Source organism: Oncorhynchus gorbuscha, unplaced genomic scaffold (genome assembly GCF_021184085.1).
Source record: "Oncorhynchus gorbuscha isolate QuinsamMale2020 ecotype Even-year unplaced genomic scaffold, OgorEven_v1.0 Un_scaffold_383, whole genome shotgun sequence".
Taxonomy (NCBI): domain Eukaryota; kingdom Metazoa; phylum Chordata; class Actinopteri; order Salmoniformes; family Salmonidae; genus Oncorhynchus; species Oncorhynchus gorbuscha.
The window spans coordinates 252501-260000 of NW_025745232.1; the positions used below are offsets into that span (position 1 = coordinate 252501).

The 7500-nt window shown below is 47.4% G+C and overlaps 1 pseudogene; it reads right to left on the reverse strand.

Moving 5' to 3' along the window:
- The window catches only part of LOC124018033, a 142546-nt pseudogene that overhangs the window by 110664 nt on the left and 24382 nt on the right, over positions 1-7500 (reverse strand).

Genomic DNA, 7500 nt, shown 5'->3' on the forward strand with positions numbered 1-7500 from the left:
CCAGACCAACCACACAGCCTCCAGCCATGACAGGGTGTATTAATATCAGGGTGTATTAATGACAGGGTGTATTAATATCAGGGTGTGTTAATGACCCAGACCAACCACACAGCCTCCAGCCATGACAGGGTGTATTAATATCAGGGTGTATTAATGGCAGGGTGTATTAATATCAGGGTGTGTTAATGACCCAGACCAACCACACAGCCTCCAGCCATGACAGGGTGTATTAATATCAGGGTGTATTAATGGCAGGGTGTATTAATATCAGGGTGTGTTAATGACCCAGACCAACCACACAGCCTCCAGCCATGACAGGGTGTATTAAAGACAGGGTGTATTAATATCCGGGTGTGTTAATGACCCAGACCAACCACACAGCCTCCAGCCATGGCAGGGTGTATTAATATCAGGGTGTGTTAATGACCCAGACCAACCACACAGCCTCCAGCCATGGCAGGGTGTATTAATATCGGGGTGTGTTAATGACAGGGTGTATTAATATCAGGGTGTGTTAATGACCCAGACCAACCACACAGCTTCCAGCCATGGCAGGGTGTATTAATGGCCCAGACCAACCACACAGCCTCCAGCCATGACAGGGTGTGTTAATATCAGGGTGTGTTAATGACCCAGACCAACCACACAGCCTCCAGCCATGACAGAGTGTATTAATATCAGGGTGTGTTAATGACCCAGACCAACCACACAGCCTCCAGCCATGACAGAGTGTATTAATATCAGGGTGTGTTAATGACCCAGACCAACCACACAGCTTCCAGCTATGACAGGGTGTGTTAATATCAGGGTGTGTTAATGACCCAGACCAACCACACAGCCTCCAGCCATGACAGGGTGTATTAATATCAGGGTGTGTTAATGACCCAGACCAACCACACAGCCTCCAGCCATGACAGGGTGTATTAATATCAGGGTGTGTTAATGACCCAGACCAACCACACAGCCTCGAGCCATGACAGGGTGTATTAATATCAGGGTGTGTTAATGGCCCAGACCAACCACACAGCTTCCAGCCATGACAGGGTGTGTTAATATCAGGGTGTGTTAATGACCCAGACCAACCACACAGCCTCCAGCCATGACAGGGTGTATTAATGACCCAGACCAACCACACAGCCTCCAGCCATGACAGGGTGTATTAATGGCCCAGACCAACCACACAGCCTCCAGCCATGACAGGGTGTATTAATATCAGGGTGTGTTAATGACCCAGACCAACCACACAGCCTCCAGCCATGACAGGGTGTATTAATGACCCAGACCAACCACACAGCCTCCAGCCATGACAGGGTGTATTAATATCAGGGTGTGTTAATGACCCAGACCAACCACACAGCCTCCAGCCATGACAGGGTGTATTAATATCAGGGTGTGTTAATGGCCCAGACCAACCACACAGCTTCCAGCCATGACAGGGTGTGTTAATATCAGGGTGTGTTAATGACCCAGACCAACCACACAGCCTCCAGCCATGACAGGGTGTATTAATGACCCAGACCAACCACACAGCCTCCAGCCATGACAGGGTGTATTAATATCAGGGTGTGTTAATGGCCCAGACCAACCACACAGCCTCGAGCCATGACAGGGTGTATTAATATCAGGGTGTGTTAATGACCCAGACCAACCACACAGCCTCGAGCCATGACAGGGTGTATTAATATCAGGGTGTGTTAATGACCCAGACCAACCACACAGCCTCCAGCCATGACAGGGTGTATTAATGACCCAGACCAACCACACAGCCTCGAGCCATGACAGGGTGTATTAATATCAGGGTGTGTTAATGACCCAGACCAACCACACAGCCTCCAGCCATGGCAGGGTGTATTAATATCAGGGTGTGTTAATGGCAGGGTGTATTAATATCAGGGTGTGTTAATGGCCCAGACCAACCACACAGCCTCCAGCCATGACAGGGTGTATTAATATCAGGGTGTGTTAATGACCCAGACCAACCACACAGCCTCCAGCCATGGCAGGGTGTGTTAATATCAGGGTGTGTTAATGACCCAGACCAACCACACAGCCTCCAGCCATGGCAGGGTGTATTAATATCAGGGTGTGTTAATGACCCAGACCAACCACACAGCCTCCAGCCATGACAGGGTGTATTGATATCAGGGTGTGTTAATGACAGGGTGTATTAATATCAGGGTGTATTAATGACCCAGACCAACCACACAGCCTCCAGCCATGACAGGGTGTATTGATATCAGGGTGTGTTAATGACAGGGTGTATTAATATCAGGGTGTATTAATGACCCAGACCAACCACACAGCCTCCAGCCATGACAGGGTGTGTTAATATCAGGGTGTATTAATGACCCAGACCAACCACACAGCCTCCAGCCATGACAGGGTGTATTAATATCAGGGTGTATTAATGACCCAGACCAACCACACAGCCTCCAGCCATGACAGGGTGTATTAATGACCCAGACCAACCACACAGCCTCCAGCCATGACAGGGTGTATTAATATCAGGGTGTGTTAATGACCCAGACCAACCACACAGCTTCCAGCCATGACAGGGTGTGTTAATGACCCAGACCAACCACACAGCCTCCAGCCATGACAGGGTGTATTAATATCAGGGTGTGTTAATGACCCAGACCAACCACACAGCCTCCAGCCATGACAGGGTGTGTTAATGACCCAGACCAACCACACAGCTTCCAGCCATGACAGGGTGTGTTAATGACCCAGACCAACCACACAGCCTCCAGCCATGACAGGGTGTATTAATGACCCAGACCAACCACACAGCCTCCAGCCATGACAGGGTGTGTTAATGACCCAGACCAACCACACAGCTTCCAGCCATGACAGGGTGTGTTAATGACCCAGACCAACCACACAGCCTCCAGCCATGACAGGGTGTATTAATGACCCAGACCAACCACACAGCCTCCAGCCATGACAGGGTGTATTAATGACCCAGACCAACCACACAGCATCCAGCCATGACAGGGTGTGTTAATGGCCCAGACCAACCACACAGCCTCCAGCCATGACAGGGTGTATTAATATCAGGGTGTGTTAATGACCCAGACCAACCACACAGCCTCCAGCCATGACAGGGTGTATTAATATCAGGGTGTGTTAATGACCCAGACCAACCACACAGCCTCCAGCCATGACAGGGTGTGTTAATATCGGGGTGTGTTAATGACCCAGACCAACCACACAGCCTCCAGCCATGACAGGGTGTATTAATATCAGGGTGTGTTAATGACCCAGACCAACCACACAGCCTCCAGCCATGACAGGGTGTGTTAATATCGGGGTGTGTTAATGGCAGGGTGTATTAATATCAGGGTGTATTAATGGCCCAGACCAACCACACAGCTTCCAGCCATGACAGGGTGTATTAATATCAGGGTGTGTTAATGACCCAGACCAACCACACAGCCTCCAGCCATGACAGGGTGTGTTAATATCAGGGTGTGTTAATGGCCCAGACCAACCACACAGCTTCCAGCCATGACAGAGTGTATTAATATCAGGGTGTGTTAATGACCCAGACCAACCACACAGCTTCCAGCCATGGCAGGGTGTATTAATGGCCCAGACCAACCACACAGCCTCCAGCCATGACAGGGTGTGTTAATATCAGGGTGTGTTAATGACCCAGACCAACCACACAGCCTCCAGCCATGACAGAGTGTATTAATATCAGGGTGTGTTAATGACCCAGACCAACCACACAGCCTCCAGCCATGACAGAGTGTATTAATATCAGGGTGTGTTAATGACCCAGACCAACCACACAGCTTCCAGCTATGACAGGGTGTGTTAATATCAGGGTGTGTTAATGACCCAGACCAACCACACAGCCTCCAGCCATGACAGGGTGTATTAATATCAGGGTGTGTTAATGACCCAGACCAACCACACAGCCTCCAGCCATGACAGAGTGTATTAATATCAGTGTGTGTTAATGGCCCAGACCAACCACACAGCTTCCAGCCATGACAGGGTGTGTTAATATCAGGGTGTGTTAATGACCCAGACCAACCACACAGCCTCCAGCCATGGCAGGGTGTATTAATATCAGGGTGTGTTAATGGCCCAGACCAACCACACAGCCTCCAGCCATGCCAGGGTGTATTAATATCAGGGTGTGTTAATGACCCAGACCAACCACACAGCCTCCAGCCATGGCAGGGTGTATTAATATCAGGGTGTGTTAATGACAGGGTGTATTAATATCAGGGTGTGTTAATGACCCAGACCAACCACACAGCCTCCAGCCATGACAGGGTGTGTTAATATCAGGGTGTGTTAATGACCCAGACCAACCACACAGCTTCCAGCCATGACAGGGTGTGTTAATATCAGGGTGTGTTAATGACCCAGACCAACCACACAGCCTCCAGCCATGACAGAGTGTATTAATATCAGGGTGTGTTAATGACCCAGACCAACCACACAGCCTCCAGCCATGGCAGGGTGTATTAATATCAGGGTGTATTAAAGACAGGGTGTATTAATGGCAGGGTGTATTAATGACAGAGTGTATTAATGGCAGGGTGTATTAATGGCAGGGTGTATTAATGACAGGGTGTATTAATGGCAGGGTGTATTAATGACAGGGTGTATTAATGGCAGGGTGTATTAATGGCAGGGTGTATTAATGGCAGGGTGTATTAATGGCAGGGTGTATTAATGACAGGGTGTATTAATGGCAGGGTGACAGGGTGTATTAATGACAGGGTGTATTAATGGCAGGGTGTATTAATGGCAGGGTGTATTAATGGCAGGGTGTATTAATGGCAGGGTGTATTAATGGCAGGGTGTATTAATGGCAGGGTGTATTAATGGCAGGGTGACAGGGTGTATTAATGACAGGGTGTATTAATGGCAGGGTGTATTAATGGCAGGGTGTATTAATGACAGGGTGTATTAATGGCAGGGTGTATTAATGACAGGGTGTATTAATGGCAGGGTGTATTAATGGCAGGGTGTATATTAATGGCAGGGTGTATTAATATCAGGGTGTGTTAATGACCCAGACCAACCACACAGCCTCCAGCCATGACAGGGTGTATTAATATCAGGGTGTGTTAATGACCCAGACCAACCACACAGCCTCCAGCCATGACAGGGTGTATTAATGGCAGGGTGTGTTAATGGCAGGGTGTATTAATGGCAGGGTGTGTTAATGACAGGGTGTATTAATGGCAGGGTGTGTTAATGACAGGGTGTATTAATACCAGGGTGTATTAATGGCAGGGTGTATTAATGACAGGGTGTATTAATGGCAGGGTGTATTAATGGCAGGGTGTGTTAATGGCAGGGTGTATTAATGGCAGGGTGTGTTAATGACAGGGTGTATTAATGGCAGGGTGTATTAATGGCAGGGTGTGTTAATGACAGGGTGTATTAATGACAGGGTGTATTAATGGCAGGGTGTATTAATGGCAGGGTGTGTTAATGACAGGGTGTGTTAATGACAGGGTGTGTTAATGGCAGGGTGTATTAATGGCAGGGTGTATTAATGGCAGGGTGTGTTAATGGCATGGTGTATTAATGGCAGGGTGTATTAATACCATGGTAGGGTGTATTAATGGCAGGGCGTGTTAATGGCAGGGTGTGTTAATGGCAGGGTGTGTTAATGACAGGGTGTATTAATACCATGGCAGGGTGTATTAATACCATGGCAGGGTGTATTAATGGCAGGGTGTATTAATACCATGGCAGGGTGTATTAATACCATGGCAGGGTGTATTAGTGGCAGGGTGTGTTAATGGCAGGGTGTATTAATGGCAGGGTGTATTAATGGCAGGGTGTGTTAATGACAGGGTGTATTAATGGCAGGGTGTATTAATACCATGGCAGGGTGTATTAATACCATGGCAGGGTGTATTAATGACAGGGTGTATTAATGGCAGGGTGTATTAATGACAGGGTGTATTAATGGCAGGGTGTTTTAATGGCAGGGTGTATTAATGGCAGGGTGTATTAATACCATGGCAGGGTGTATTAATGGCAGGGTGTATTAATGGCAGGGTGTTTTAATGGCAGGGTGTTTTAAAGGCAGGGTGTATTAATGGCAGGGTGTGTTAATGACAGGGTGTATTAATGGCAGGGTGTGTTAATGGCAGGGTGTATTAATGGCAGGGTGTATTAATGACAGGGTGTGTTAATGGCAGGGTGTGTTAATGGCAGGGTGTGTTAATGACAGGGTGTATTAATGGCAGGGTGTATTAATGGCAGGGTGTATTAATGGCAGGGTGTATTAATGGCAGGGTGTATTAATGGCAGGGTGTTTTAATGGCAGGGTGTTTTAATGGCAGGGTGACAGGGTGTATTAATGACAGGGTGTATTAATGGCAGGGTGTATTAATGGCAGGGTGTATTAATGGCAGGGTGTGTTAATGGCAGGGTGTATTAATGGCAGGGTGTATTAATGGCAGGGTGTATTAATGGCAGGGTGACAGGGTGTATTAATGACAGGGTGTATTAATGGCAGGGTGTATTAATGGCAGGGTGTATTAATGACAGGGTGTATTAATGGCAGGGTGTATTAATGACAGGGTGTATTAATGGCAGGGTGTATTAATGGCAGGGTGTATATTAATGGCAGGGTGTATTCATATCAGGGTGTGTTAATGACCCAGACCAACCACACAGCCTCCAGCCATGACAGGGTGTATTAATGACCCAGACCAACCACACAGCCTCCAGCCATGACAGGGTGTATTAATATCAGGGTGTGTTAATGACCCAGACCAACCACACAGCCTCCAGCCATGACAGGGTGTATTAATGGCAGGGTGTATTAATGGCAGGGTGTGTTAATGACAGGGTGTATTAATACCAGGGTGTATTAATGGCAGGGTGTATTAATGGCAGGGTGTGTTAATGGCAGGGTGTGTTAATGGCAGGGTGTATTAATGACAGGGTGTATTAATGGCAGGGTGTATTAATGGCAGGGTGTATTAATGGCAGGGTGTATTAATGGCAGGGTGTATTAATGGCAGGGTGTATTAATGACAGGGTGTATTAATGGCAGGGTGTATTAATGGCAGGGTGTATTAATGGCAGGGTGACAGGGTGTATTAATGGCAGGGTGTATTAATGGCAGGGTGTGTTAATGGCAGGGTGTGTTAATGGCAGGGTGTATTAATGGCAGGGTGTATTAATGGCAGGGTGTATTAATGGCAGGGTGTATTAATGACAGGGTGTATTAATGACAGGGTGTATTAATGGCAGGGTGTATTAATGGCAGGGTGTATTAATGGCAGGGTGTATTAATGACAGGGTGTATTAATGGCAGGGTGTGTTAATGGCAGGGTTTATTAATGGCAGGGTGTGTTAATGGCAGGGTGTATTAATGGCAGGGTGTATTAATGACAGGGTGTGTTAATGACAGGGTGTGTTAATGGCAGGGTGTATTAATGGCAGGGTGTATTAATGGCAGGGTGTATTAATGACAGGGTGTATTAATGACAGGGTGTGTTAATGGCAGGG